Here is a 14,415-nt window from a genome sequence, read left to right on the forward strand (position 1 = left end):
GAAATAGAATTCCAGTCTCTTAATTTCTTTGCTGCTTCTTTCTTTTCCCATTTCCTTGCCTAGATCTTATTGGGGAATAATTTCTGTTGTTCCATAAACAAATGAACATTAATCTTCAAATATTAGAAGGACAAACCTAAATAAGAACCAAATTGGAAAAAACAAAAACAACAACAGTCACGAAAAAAAAAAAAAAGAGAGAAAGAAGAGAGAGAATCTGTTAAGTGAAGTAGCGAGTTACACTTTTTAAATTTAACTTTTATTTTCAATTCAGGGGTAGACGTGCAGGTTCTATAGGTGAACTCGCGTCATGGGGGTTTGTTAAACAGATTATTTCATCACCCAGGTATTAAGCTTAGCTCCCATTAGTTATTCTTCCTGATCCTCTCCCTCCTCCCACCCTCCACCCTCAACCAGGCTCCAGTGTCTGTCGTTCCCTACTCACCTCCATGTGTTCTCATCATTTGGTCCCCACTTATAAGTGAGAACATGCAGTATTTGGCTTTCTGTTTCTGCAAAAGATAATGGCAGTTTCTGTTAATTTGCAAAGGATAATGGCCTCTAGCTCCATCCACGTTCCTGCAAAGGACATGATCTCGTTCTTTTTCATGGCTGCATAGTATTCCATGGTTTACATGTATAAAAAAGATGGATTCTTTCAAAGTGACTCAGTTTGCCATATTGCCAAACAAATAGCTGGGAAAATTCACACAGATTTGACTTACTTCATAAACAATCCTCTGTGGCATGTATCATTTTACTTTCAAATTGCTGCTTAAATTTCATCTTGTTTGTGAAATCTTTTCAGGCTAATATCTCCTGGCACATCATCATTCGACATTTATTCTCTATAGTTGTTTGATGCACACAGACGTCCACACAGTTCTCTGCTATAGAGAATGAAAGAGTATAAGGTATTGGTGAATCGACTCAGATGGAGATTAATATACTTAACATACATAAATCAGCAAGTTTCACAGTTAGAAAACAAAATATTACACCAAATAAAAAAAATTATATCTATAATTTGTTTAAAGCTTTATAGCAATTTGCCTCATCCATTTTATTATTTTATTTTTGTTTGCTATTTACATTTTTGTTTTGTTCTTGTTTCCCAGACTGGAGTGTAATGGCGCGATCTCAGCTCATCACAACCTCTGCCTCCCGGGTTCAAGCGATTCTCTTGCCTCAGGCTCCCTAGTAGCTAGGATTATAAAATGCATCACCACACCCAGCTAACTTTGTATATTTAGTAGAGAAATCTACTAAATTCTAAATCTGTTTAGAAATCTTTTTTTGGTGACAAGATGTCAAGCACAGCAAATAAAAGTAGTCTGGCATCTTCTAGTTGTTGAAAGTAAAGTTTGAAATGACTCCACTGCTCATGGTTCAATGACTCTGAAAACCATGGGCCAGGAGAGCTGCAGTGGATCTTCTAAACAGATTTATCTTTCTCATGCCATGAGACTTTTAATATCATCTGTTATAAATAATTTCTGTTGACAGCTTATACTGACAGGTGTTTGAGCAGTTGTCAATAATATATTCATTTTATTGATTCTTTTCTCCCTTATATATCATGACTGAAATTTAAGTAGCTCAGAGTATAAATATTAATTCAGCCATCACTCTTATCTCCCTGACACATGATCACAGAACCAACAGCTGTGCCTCTGATGTCCACATGGACTAAAAGTCACAAGATTGTGAGAGAAAAGAAAAGGGCAACAATGCAGACAGGCTAAATTAGTATTAGGTTGGTGCAAACGTAATTGCGGGCTGGGCATGGTGGGTCACACCCGTAATCCCAGCACTTTGGGAGGACTAAGTGGGTGGATCACTTAAGGGTCAGGAATTCAAAATCAGCCTGGCCAACATGGCGAAACTCCATCTCTACTAAAAATACAAAAATTAGCCAGTCGTGGTGGTGGGCACCTGTAATCCTAGCTACTCGGAAGGCTGAGGCACAAAAATCACTTGAACCCGGGCGGTGGAGTTTGCAGTGAGCTGAGATGGCGCCACTGCACTCCAGCCTGGATGACAGACCGAAACTCCATCTCAAAAAAAAAGTAATTGCGGTTTTTGTCATTAAAATTGTGAAAACTGCAATTACTTTTGCACCAGCCTAATAACTCAGTGTCATCAAGAAACCCACAAGAACAGTCACAAGTTTCTTCAGAGATGATTCTCAAGATTTCTCCAAAAGTAGAGTGAGATGCCAGATCTAAAAATACAAGGAGTACGTGACAGTCTACCTACCTTTCTCCACCCAGCCTCTTCCTCTGCCCAGGTCCATCACACCTGCACCCAAACTTACACTCTCCCGACAGGAAACAGGGGCATGCATCCTTCTCTGGGGATATTAACACTTAGGGTCACCCAATAAAGGAGCACAGTCACTTCCCAACCCTGTTATAGTAAAGACCACTAGACACACACCTCATGAGATACACAGCCTACCATCAGCTCAAAAGTATGCCTCGCTCATCAATGGCTGGGCCAAACTTGCCAGATTGGGGGAAACTTGGGGAAAATGAGGGCTAAAATAAAAGTAAAGTGAAAGAGGCTGGGCACGGTGCCTCACGCCTGTAATCCCAGCACTTTAGGAGGCCAGAGTGGGTGGATCACTTGAGGTCAAGAGTTCAAGACCAGCCTAGAAAACATGGGGAAACCCCATCTCCACTAAAAATAAAAAATCAGCCAGCTGTGGCGCACACCTGTAGTCCCAGCTACTAGAGAGGCTGAGGCAGGAGAATTGCTTGAACTCGGGAGGTGGAGATTGCAGTGAGCTGAGATTATGCCACTGCACTCCAGCCTGGGCAACAGATCAAGACTCCAACTAAAAAAAAAAAAAAAAAAAAAAAGTAAAGTGAAAAAGACCAAAACAAACTAATGAAAATCAGAAATTCAGAGAAACAGAGACAATGCAGGGAGCAGAAGAGAGTTCCATAGAAACTATGACTGTTTGAGAAATAAGCAGACACAAGGCATCTATAAAACAAGAACAGTATCACTTTAAAAAAAAATCAAAGAACAAGAAAAGTTTTGACAATTAAAAATCTGACACAACTTTTCTTAAAAAATCAATGAAAGTATTCAAAAATAGAGTTTAAAAAATCTTTTCAGATAGGGGTTTTTCAACTTTTATTTTAGATTCAGGGGGTACAAGTGCAGGTTTGTTACTTGGATGTATTGTGTGATGCTGAGGTTTGAGGTATGAATGATCCCATCAACCGGGTAGTGGACATAGTATCCAACGGGTCATTTTTCAGGTCTTGCCCCACTCCCTTCTTCCTCTCCTCTAGTAGTCCCCAGTGTCTGTTGTTCCCATATTTATGTTCATGAGCACTCCATGTTTAGCTTCCACTTTTAAGTGAAAACATGTGGTAATTGGTTTTCTGTTCTGGCATTAATTCGCTTAGGATAATGGCCTCCAGTTGCATCCGTATTTCTACAAAGGATATCATTTCGTTCTTTTTTATGGCTGTGTAGTATTCCACAGTGTACATGTACCATATTTTCTTTATCCGATCTACCATTGTTGGGCACCTCTGTTGATTCCATGTCTTGCTATTGTGAATAGCGCTGCGATGAACATGCACATGCATGTGTCTCTTTGGTAGAATGATTTGCTTTCTTTTGAATATGTACCCAGTAATGGGATTGCTGGGTCAAATGGTCCAGATAGTTTTTGATAAGGACAATAGGAGGGGCCAGGTGCGGTGGCTCACACCTCTAATCCCAGCACTTTGGGAGGCCCAGGTGGGTGGATTACCTGAGGTCAGGAGTTCAAGACCAGCCTGGCCAATATGGCAAAACCCCATCTCTACTAAAATACAAAAATTAGCTGGGCATGGTGGTGCACACCTGTAATCCCAGCTACTCAGGAGGCTGAGGCAGGAGAATTGTTTGAACCCGGGAGGTAGAGGTTGCAGTGAGTCAAGATCATGCCATTGTACTCAGCCTGTGCAAGAGTGAGACTCTGTCTCAAGAAGAAAAAAAAAAAAAGACAACAGGAGGGGAAAGGTAAGTAAATTAGAAGATCATTGCAGGTGTGTGAAAGGTGTCAGAATCAAAATTCAGTCACATATTGAAAATTCTAAAATATAGAGCCAGGGAAGGTCATAAAAGGAGAATTCTCACTAAAAACATATCGTACTTTTTGGTATACTTTATATGCAGAATTATATATATTTATTCGAATTTTTAACTCTTAATAACTTCAATTTCTAGTGAAAACCTAGTAAATAAGATGCTTTTTAGTGTCTGTGACATCTCAGTATTTTGTAGATGTGAACCATTTTATCATTTTAAAAACATTTCCCCAAAACATAATTTTTGTGTGTATTAATAAACCGAAATATATTTAGTCTTTATATAAAATTCAAAAATCCAAGAACAAACTTACATATTTATGTTCAGCAATTATGTTTCAGTATTTTAACTTATAAATGACTCAGACATTTTATGAATATCTATTACCCAATTTAACATAACTTTAAGATTTCACAAGTTTATAAATGTTTATCCCATTACATTTTCCTAATGTATTTATTTTTAACAATTTACCTAGATTACCATAGCCAAGCTATCAGTCAAGTGTGAGGCTAGGCTGAAGACTGTGACCTCAGGCAAGGGTCATAACATGTCTGCACTTCCTGTTCCTCCATACAAAAGCAATAAAGATGGTAGCACTGCCTTGCCCATCTCACAGGATCCTTACCAAGATGAGATAAAGCATAACTTCCATCCATAGAGTACTAATTCCCTTGTAAGTCATAAGCTCCTCTGGGGCAGCATCTAATTATGATTTATCTTTGGACTCTCTAAATTACCCAGACCAGTGACTTACACGTAGTAAATATCAATAAATACTCTTTGAATGAATAAATAAGATTTGTACAGCAACTTACTACATGTTGAAAGATAGAGCACTTTGTATATAACCATAAAAATTTAGAAACCTAATGTATATATATTTATATGTAGTTATATATATTCATATATATTCATATATATTTATATATATATTCATATATATAAAATACTGCATTCTAGAAGAATAAAGTATGACATGGCCATGTAGTAGAATCTGGTGTATTCATTAGACTGAGTTGTTGTTGTTGTTGTTGTTGTGTTTTGACCAAGGAAATTGTTCATGATGTAATGCTGCAGTGTTAAAGATGGGTTGTAGATGAGTGAGAAATGACACTCCCCCTCAGACACACACATTCCCATACACCTGCTATATTTCCCAATTAGGTGAAAAGAGGGAAATTAACAGAAACAGGGAGGCTCCCAGAGAGAGTGACTGAGAGACCTGGAGAGGTTTTCCCTGGCCCCTGACTTGCCTGTAGTATTCAAGGGGCTGGTGTCATTCTCTGTCCAGGTAAGGCCTCGTCAATGTTGAGAAAACAGCTAAACCCTTGTAGTGCAACAACCCTTTTAGACTCAGGCGGGCATTGCCCATCTGGAATAATATACACTGGTAATCCATGCGCTTCCATTTGAGGAAGTATTGGAAAGCATTGGCCTCTCCTTGTTCCTGGACCTGCCTCCCAATCTACAAGGCCACCTCCATTTCCAGGCAGAAAGCAGAGGCTGTGCCTAGATGGCCCTGAATGACAGCGCTGCCTGCCATTCTCCACTGTCCTTGAAAGCCTGCTTCCCCACTGTCTACCCCTCTCTGATTTCATCCTCTGTTTCCCAGATGAATCTCAAACTGTGTTAGTTTGAGACCTAATGTTACAAATCCATGTAGTCTATGATCTCAAATGTTCAAAAATATGGAAGAATCACTGAGGCAGGAGCATCGCCTGAGCCCAGGAGCTTGAGGCTGAGAGTGGGAGGACAAGAGGGCAGGTGGGGAGAGAAGGCCCTCCCTGGTGGCCCTGCAGCGCTCTGTGGATGGATTTTATGAAATAGTACAAAGGGAAACTGGGGGTCATTAAACGAATGCCCTGAAAACCACCTAGCAAGAAACCCTCGTAAAGTTTCTCGGTAACCTCAGGGTGATATATGCCGCAGTTTAAAAACCACTCATTCAGAACTTCAGGACTGCAGGTTCTTGCTTAGCATCCAGGCTGCTGACAGAAGCACTGTTTAGGCAAGATGCCAGGGGGATCTGGGAGCAACCCACCTCTCTAGGTCGATGCTTTTCTAAATGGGTTTCCTAGACCACCCGCATCAAATATTATCTGGGTGTTTATTGAATATGTTTAATATGAAGATTCCTAGGCTCTGTCTCAAATCAGCTGAAAAGGAATCTTTAGGAAGAGGGACATGTGAAAATGTTTGTTGAAGCAATTTATAGCAACGAATGTGCTTTGTTGTTGTTTGTTTGTTTGTTTAGACAGGGTCTCACTCTGTCCCAGGCTGGAGTGCAGTAGCCCCTCATCATCACACCCACAGCAATCTGCTTTGTCTAAGGCTTCCAAATGTATTCCCTAGTTTCCACCACACCATGGTAGCCCCTCAAGCGCAGGGCCTGGATCTATGTCTAATTCATCATTGTGTCCACATCCTAGCCACGTGACTAGCACATAACTGTGCTCAATAGATACTTGTTATATGAATAAATTCATAGTAAGTAGAAGATACAAAAATGAAGAAGGTGGCCAGGTGCAGTGGCTCATGCCGTAATCCCAGCACTTTGGGAAGCCGAGGCAGGAGGATTGCTTGAGTTGAGGAGATCAAGACCAGCCTGGGCAACATGGTGAAACCCTGGCTCTACAAAAAATAAAATAAAATAAAACAAGAAGGGAAGAATGTTTGAGGAACTCCCAAATATAGGATTAGTGCTCAGTCACTAATACACTAAGGAGCAGATTGGCAGTATGGATCACCACAACCAAACGGTAACCTCCAAATCATTTCTCTCTGACCATCATCTATCTATCTATCATCTCTCTCTCTATATATATATGTAATCTATATATGTATATATAATCTATATGTGTATATAATTTATATATATCTATATATAATATTTAAATTATGCAGTGATAGAAAGGGCAGGATTATGCGATGGCAGATGGGATTATGCCTTCAGCTTTTGGAACTACGGAATATCAACGTGGAAGACTTGAAGACCTATTTGCTGAGGACCCTCTAAGCCTCCTAGAAAACAGTGACAAGAACTTTGGGACATCTGCTGGGACACCGGATGTTCTGGCATTTATGAACCAAGCCTGGGGGTGCTGTGGAGTTGTGGTGGTGTTTTCAGCGAGGACAACAAGGCTGCTGATGTGTCACTCAAGTGCCCTTCGGCCCATTGCCTGGGAATTCATCTTAAAGGTCTCAGTAAAGGAGACTGTCAATTAAAGAGCCTGATGACCCACCGGAAGCCTAATTAGTAACTGAACTTGCCCCTGGGCAAAGAAGAACCCTAAAGCCTGAATTCAAGACAGCGGCAGGGAAAACAGCAATGGTCAGTTACAGCCACCAGGTGGCAGAGGAGAATGCCAAACTCCCAGGAGCGCAAGGCAAACCCACATCCTGGTTCTTCTCCCCTAAGAGACTTTGGTAACCTCAGAAATTTGTCTGGAGGAGGGCTTGGAGCCAGACACCATTGAAACGGTAACCCAAGACCTTAATTTCACCCTGCCTCAGTTTTACCCTTAAAATTACACCCAGAAAATGAACTGTCTGATAGGGCTGGCTCTTGAGACCCAATTGCTAAATTTTTAGTCCATCTTTTCTCAACCTCATGGTCAGTGACACCAAGTTGGTAACTTGAAATTGGCCATGGAGGAATATTTACACCATGGAAATCGGCAAATGCTATAAATCAGTTCTTCAGAGGGTTGGTTGGTAAACATTTACCCAACAACTGGTGAGGAGAGACAGCCCATAAATTGTGCTGGGAGGCAAAGAGGAAAGTTTGGTGCTACAATTTGCTTCTGATAATAACTCAGACAAAGTCAAATGTAGCAGCTAAAACCGTGGACTCTGTGTTCAGGATTTAGGACTTAAATGTGTACTTTGCCATTTATTAGCCGTGTAGACTTGGGCAATCCATTCTTGGTGCCTGTCTCTTCATCTGTAAAAAAGATATAATTGTACCTACTTAGTAAGGCTACTGGAAGGGTTAGAAGAATCCCTATGTATAAGTCACCTTAAATAACTATGTGTTAGATATTACTGTTACGAAAAGGTGATGAAATTATTAATACCATTAATACAGAAATCATTACGATGTAAGCAACAGAGACACACTTGAATTTTAAGACCTTAAAGCCATTCACCAATCTTGTTATATTTGTATATTGAATTTCACATCCTGAATTAAATTTATTTTCTGGAAAGTAACTAAACACATTGCCTGATTTTGATCCAGAACAATAAGCTTTTTACTCTCATACATTCTCTGTTGAATATTTGGGAAGTAAATTATATATTTCCAGGGTTTTGCTCTAAAGGCTTTTTATTCTCTTTCTTTAAATATTTTGTAAATATGAGAAAGTCAGGTGGGTGCCCGAAGAGCATGCCATTTAACATGAGTATATCTTAAATTGAGTCCAACAGAGGTTGCTCAGAAATAGGGTTAATAGTGACTCCAAGTCTCATTCCTCTAACGAGAGGCTAAGGGTTTTTCTCCATGTTGTGGATGGTGGCAGCCTTTGAGAATAAATAGAGGAAATGATCTCTCATAGCAACAGAAGGAAAGGAGAACAATCTAGAACAACTAGACATGTGACTTTCTCTGAAACCACAAAGTAAATAAAAGACTCAGCTTTAAGATTTAAAGAGCTTCATCAATTAGGTCTGGATTTTGATTGATAAAAAAATTCAGGAGGTCTGCTTACATAAAATTGTGGAAGACTTTTCTAGAAGTTTTGAAGAAAGTTGGGTTGCGACCTGTCCTCTGACATCCTGACATTAGGAGTCGCCTGGCCTGAGGTCAGAGGAATGAATACTCCTCACCTATGTCACTTCTAACTGGCAGAAATTAGAAAGCTGTGAAATAAATGGGTCAAAGAAGCTGTCAAATTCATCGCATCACCTATACTTTAAGGCCCAGAACTGCAGCGCTTTCTGCTCACTCCAGCCACTTACCTTTTTGACTCACTTATTATATTTTAATGAGCCAATCAGACTCGTATGTATTGATTTTTTGTTATTTCTACACAATACTACGAGATGTGCTGTTGAAAAATTTATTTTAAAAACTACAACTACAGGGAAAATAACACTTTTTCAAGACACAACAATTAACAGGGCATGCTCTATAAATCTGTAATAAATAATAATTTTCTACAAATCAGGCCAGGCATGGTGGCTCATGCCTGTAATCCCAGCACTTTGGGAGGCCGTGGCGGGTAGATCACCTGAGGTCAAGAGTTCGAGACCAGCCTTGCCAACATAGTGAAACCCTGTATCTACTAAAAACACAGAAAAAATTAGCTGGGCATGGTGGGGGGCACCTGTAATCCCAACTACTCAGGAGGCTGAGGCAGACGAATTGTTTGAACCCAGGAGGCGGAGGTTGCAGTGAACCGAGATTCAGCCACTGCACTCCACTGTACTCCAGCCTAGGTGACAAGAGTGAAACTGTCTCAAAAAAAAAAAAAAAAAATCCAAGGACATTTTAACAATGCAAACACACTCCGAGTTTCTCACTCTGGAATGCTTGGGACACAAGAAAGTGACAGGGCGCTTCCGCAGCACAAAGGATACACATTGCTGTTTTTAGAATTCCTTCTGGTATACGGTCTACTCAGCACCTCAGGGGAAAAGCATGTGACACTCTCAGTCATATGAGACGACAGCTGTCTTGCTGTCATGGTCATACCCAGAACTATTCTGCCACCACCACAGCTGCTGGTGGAGCCCAGATGGATGTGTTCATGCATAGACAAGCAGCAACAAAGACAAACAACCGTCATCACAAAGGTGCCTTTCGTGACAGACAGAGCCACAGGCCCTGCTAGAGCTTTTTAAAATTTAAATAAATGGATATTTTTACAATAAATACACATGACTGAGCATGTGTAGTATGTAAAAACATAAAGATTAATTTCAAATGTAATGTTTTTATTACTATGTCATCTCACCATCCAGATATAAATTTTATTAACACTTTGGCTCAATTTCCTTCAGTCATGTTTTTGCACGTGTATGTCTCTGTGTGTGTTTGTGGAGAGACTTTTTAAAAAAATTCTCACTGTCTCTACCATTTACTTTGAAATAATTTCAGGCTTATAGAAAGATTGCAAAAATAGAACAAAGAATTCCAATACAGTCTTACCCAGATTCCCCAAATACAAACATTGTCATATTTGCTTCATATCTCTTTAGCTTTCTCTCTCTCTCCTACATATATATTACTTTTTTTGAAATATCTGATGGTAAATTGCCAACCTCATGCCCACTTCCCTTTAAATTCTTCCATGTGGCTGGGCACAGTGGCTCATGTCTACAATCCCAATACTCTGGGAGGCCAAGGAGGGAGGATTGCTTGGGGCCAGGAATTTGAGAACAGCCTGGGCAACATAGCAAAACCCCATCTCTACTAAAAAAATTTTTTAAATTAGCTGAGGTGTGGTGGTGTACACCTGTAGTCCCAGATACTCAGGAGGCTGAAGTGGGAGGATCCCTTGAGCCAGGGAGTTTGAGGCTGCAGTGAGCCATGATCACACATTGAGTTACGAGGTGCACTCCAGCCTGGAGACAGAGCAAGACCCTGACTCAAAATAAAGAAATAAATACTTCTGTGTGTATTCTCTAAAAACAAGACCAGTCTTATATATACTCCCAGATTCGATTTATCAAAATCAGAAAGTTAACATTGAGATTATAGTAGAATTTAATCTATACAGAATTTATTTAATTTCACTAATTGGCTCACCATTGCCCTTTTAGCAAAATAAAAGATTCTGGTCCAGGATCTAATCCAAGAACACTTATGACATTTGTATCCTTAGTATCCTTTAATCCAGGTAGTTCTTCAGTCTTTCTTGTCTGGCTTTGACACTTTTGAAGAGTAAGGGTCAATTATGTTATAAAAGAGTTTTGAGTTTTTTGGTGTTTCCCCTTGATTCAGTTCATGTTATGCATCTTGGCTGGAATATTGCAGAAGTGATGCAGTGTTTTTCTTAGTGCAGGAGGCATGTGCTGTGGTTCTGACACACTACTGATATTGTTAACTCTCATCATTTCATTAAGGTTGTTCCTACCAACATGTTCTACTGTAAAAGTTGCCATTTTACCTTTTGAAATTAAAAGCTATCTAACAGGGAGCAACTAGATACTATATAAGTATCCTGTTAAATCCTTAAAATTGTACTTGTGGCTGGGCATGGTGGCTCACACCTATAATCCCAGTACTTTGGGAGGCCAAGGCAGGCAGATCTCTTGAGCCCAGGAGGTCAAGACCAGCCTGGGCACCATGGCAAAACCCTGTCTCTACAAAAAAAAAAACACAAAAATTAGCTGGTTGTGGTGGTGTGTGCCTGTAGTCCCAGCTACTCTGGAGGCTGAGGTGGGAGGATTGCTTGAGCCTAGGAGGTTGAGGCTGCAGTGAGCCAAGATTGCACCACTGCACTCTAGCTTGGGTGACAGGGCGAGACCTTGTCTCAAAAATAAAAGAACATTTTACTTGCTGTTTTTACCATCCTTTGATGATTCTTGCTGCATCAGTTATTATGATGATGGTATCGAAAGGCAATTCTCTCATTCCAACATTCCTCATTTATTAGTTTGAATCCTGCTCTAAGGAAGCACTTTTCATTCTCTCCATCCATTTATTTATGTATTCATTCATTCATTTATATCAGTGTAGATACTCATGGATTCCAGTTTTATTCGATGAATGATAATCTGTTGCACTTTTATTTTGATGCTCAAATTGTTCCATAGTTGGTCAGTGGGAGCCTCTTCGACCTGGTTCCTATGTCTTTGTGACATGTCCCTATCTTTCTTTGAGCATTTCTTTACTTACTTGCACAGCAAAATGTTTCATTTTTGGAATCAGCCAACTCTCCAAGGAGCTCTGGTTCCTTTCAGTGGAGGGTGGTGTTTAAAAACCATGCCTGGGCACTAAATGTGCTCACTGCTACCAAATGTCATTGCTTTTAGACACTCTCAGCAAACAGAGCCAGGTATTTGTCTGTGTCCTGAGATCATATTGATTTCTATAACTACATATTTAAAGCTGTGTATTTATACTGATACCTCCAATTCCAGTCCAACACTACAAGATGCTTTGTAGCTTTCTCCCTTCATGTATTTGTAATTCCATTCTTTGATAGTACAAAACCCTGGATTCCATTATTTTGTCAATCCTAGAATATACATAGTTTCAGAACTGCTAACACATAACACTGTAAAAACAAACCTACAAACCTACTAACTACAGTAATTACTTACAGTTTTTGTCTTTAACCTGAGGATATAAAGTCAAATTCTTCTGTTCAAAAATACTTAGTTACTTCCCCATGCTCCCTTTCTGGTGGTGATTGTTTAGTTTAATTTTTTTATTATTATTTTTTAATTTGAGACAGAGTATAGCTCTTGTTGCCCAGGGTGGAGTGCAATGGCTCGACCTCAGCTCACTGCAACCTCCACCTCCCCGGTTCAAGCTATTCTCGTGCCTCAGCCTCGCAAGGAGCTGGGGCTACAGGCATGCACCACAACACCAGGCTAATCTTTGTATTTTTAGTAGAGACAGGATTTCACCATGTTGGCCAGGCTGGCCTCTAACTCCTGACCTCAAATAATCCACCCACCTTGGCCTCCCAAAGTGCTGGGATTACAGGCGTGAACCACTGCATCCGGTCCTAATTTTTAAAATTTCTTTTTATAGTACACTATCTCTCTATTCATGTATGTTGCAAATATTTCTTTAAATTTATTTTCCACATTTATATTTTGTTTGCAGTACTGTTAAATGGAACTTTTAAAAGATGCATATTATCAAAAGAAGTAATTTTTTTCATGGCTTTTGTTAGAAAATTCTACTATATTTGAAATTCGGTAAATATTCAATCTATTCATCTAGTAGTTTTGTATTTTCAATGTTTACAGTTAATCTCCTTATTCTCTTCTGGAATTTACTTAGGTATGGATAAGAAGAAAAATCTAACTTTTTCCCCTCATGTAGTCAAGCATATTTCCCAGGACATTTTTGCTATTTAAAAACTAAATGGCCATTAAAAAAAAAAAAAAAATTTCTATTTTTATCATCTGTGTTTTCCTATCTGTAAACTGGGTATAATAATTTCCACCTCATCATTGCATTGCACACAGAAAACATGAACTCAGCTGGGTGCGGTGGCTCATGCCTGTAATCCTAGCACTTTGGGAGGCTGAGGCGGGTGGATCACTTGAGGCCAGGAGTTTGAGACCAGCCTCGCCAATATGGTGAAACCCAGGCTCTACTAAAAATACAAAAGTCAGCTGGGCGTGGTGGTGCGCATTTGTACTCCCAGCTGCTTGGGAGGCTGAGGCAGGAGAATTGCTTGAGCCCAGGCGGTGGAGCTTGCAGTGAGCCAAGATCATGCCACTGCACTCCAGCCTGGGCAACAAAGCGAGACCCTGTCTCAAAAAAGGAAAGAAAACATGAACTCAAGTCCTGCCAGACTAGTGTTTTTTTGTTTTGTTTTGTTTTTGTTTTTGTTTTTTAGAGATGGAGTGTCTCTCTGTCGCCCAGGCTGGAGTGCAGTGGCGCGATCTTGGCTCACTGCCAACCTCCGCCGCCCAGGTTCAAGCGATTCTCCTGCCTCAGTCTCCTGAGTAGCTGGGATTACAGGCACTCACCACCACACCCAGCTAATTTTTGTATTTTTAGTAGAGACAGGGTTTCACCATGTTGGCCAGGCTGTTCTCAAACTCCTGACCTCAGGTGATCTGCCTGTCTCGGCCTCTCAAAGTGCTGGGATTACAGGCATGAGCCACTGCGCCTGGCCTAGTGTGTTCTTATGCAAGGAAAGCACTTTGAAATGTAGATTTTGACACCTGACGCCCTGAATTAATGTACCAAAGAGAGCTTCAGTTGATTATAACTTACCTGGAGCCGAAATGAAGCACTTTGGGGAACTGTTCACACTGTGGTATTCTCGGTCTCTTTCCTCTGCATCTTGTTTTTCTCCTTTTGCCGGTCCCTGGATAGGCCATTCCTCAGATACAGAGGAAGAAAAATGAGATCAGCTGCAAGACAAGAAAGGGAAGGAAGGAAGTGATGAGCAAAATGTACTAGATTAAAAGAGAAACCTGTGAAGAATTTTACCCCAAATTTCTTCTCTATATGCCTTTTTTTTTTTTTTTAAACGGAGTTTTGCTCTTGTTCCCCAGGCTGGAGTGCAATGGCACTATCTCGGCTCACTGCAACTTCTGCTTCCCAGATGCAAGCAATTCTCCTGTCTCAGCTTCCTGAGTAGCTGGGATTACAGGTGCCCATCACCATGCCCGGCTAAT

The 14,415-nt window shown here is 40.3% G+C and overlaps 1 long non-coding RNA gene across 1 annotated transcript; it reads right to left on the reverse strand.

The window, feature by feature from the left end:
* Positions 1-240: 240 nt before the first annotated feature.
* Positions 241-14,158, reverse strand: LOC117062890. Its single transcript, XR_004428612.1, has 3 exons — positions 14,009-14,158; positions 2,260-2,353; positions 241-890 (listed from the first exon to the last, which is right to left on the reverse strand). It is a non-coding gene; the product is annotated as an uncharacterized LOC117062890 (long non-coding RNA).
* Positions 14,159-14,415: the final 257 nt, after the last annotated feature.

Source organism: Trachypithecus francoisi, unplaced genomic scaffold, assembly GCF_009764315.1.
Source record: "Trachypithecus francoisi isolate TF-2019V2 unplaced genomic scaffold, Tfra_2.0 Contig01554, whole genome shotgun sequence".
Taxonomy (NCBI): domain Eukaryota; kingdom Metazoa; phylum Chordata; class Mammalia; order Primates; family Cercopithecidae; genus Trachypithecus; species Trachypithecus francoisi.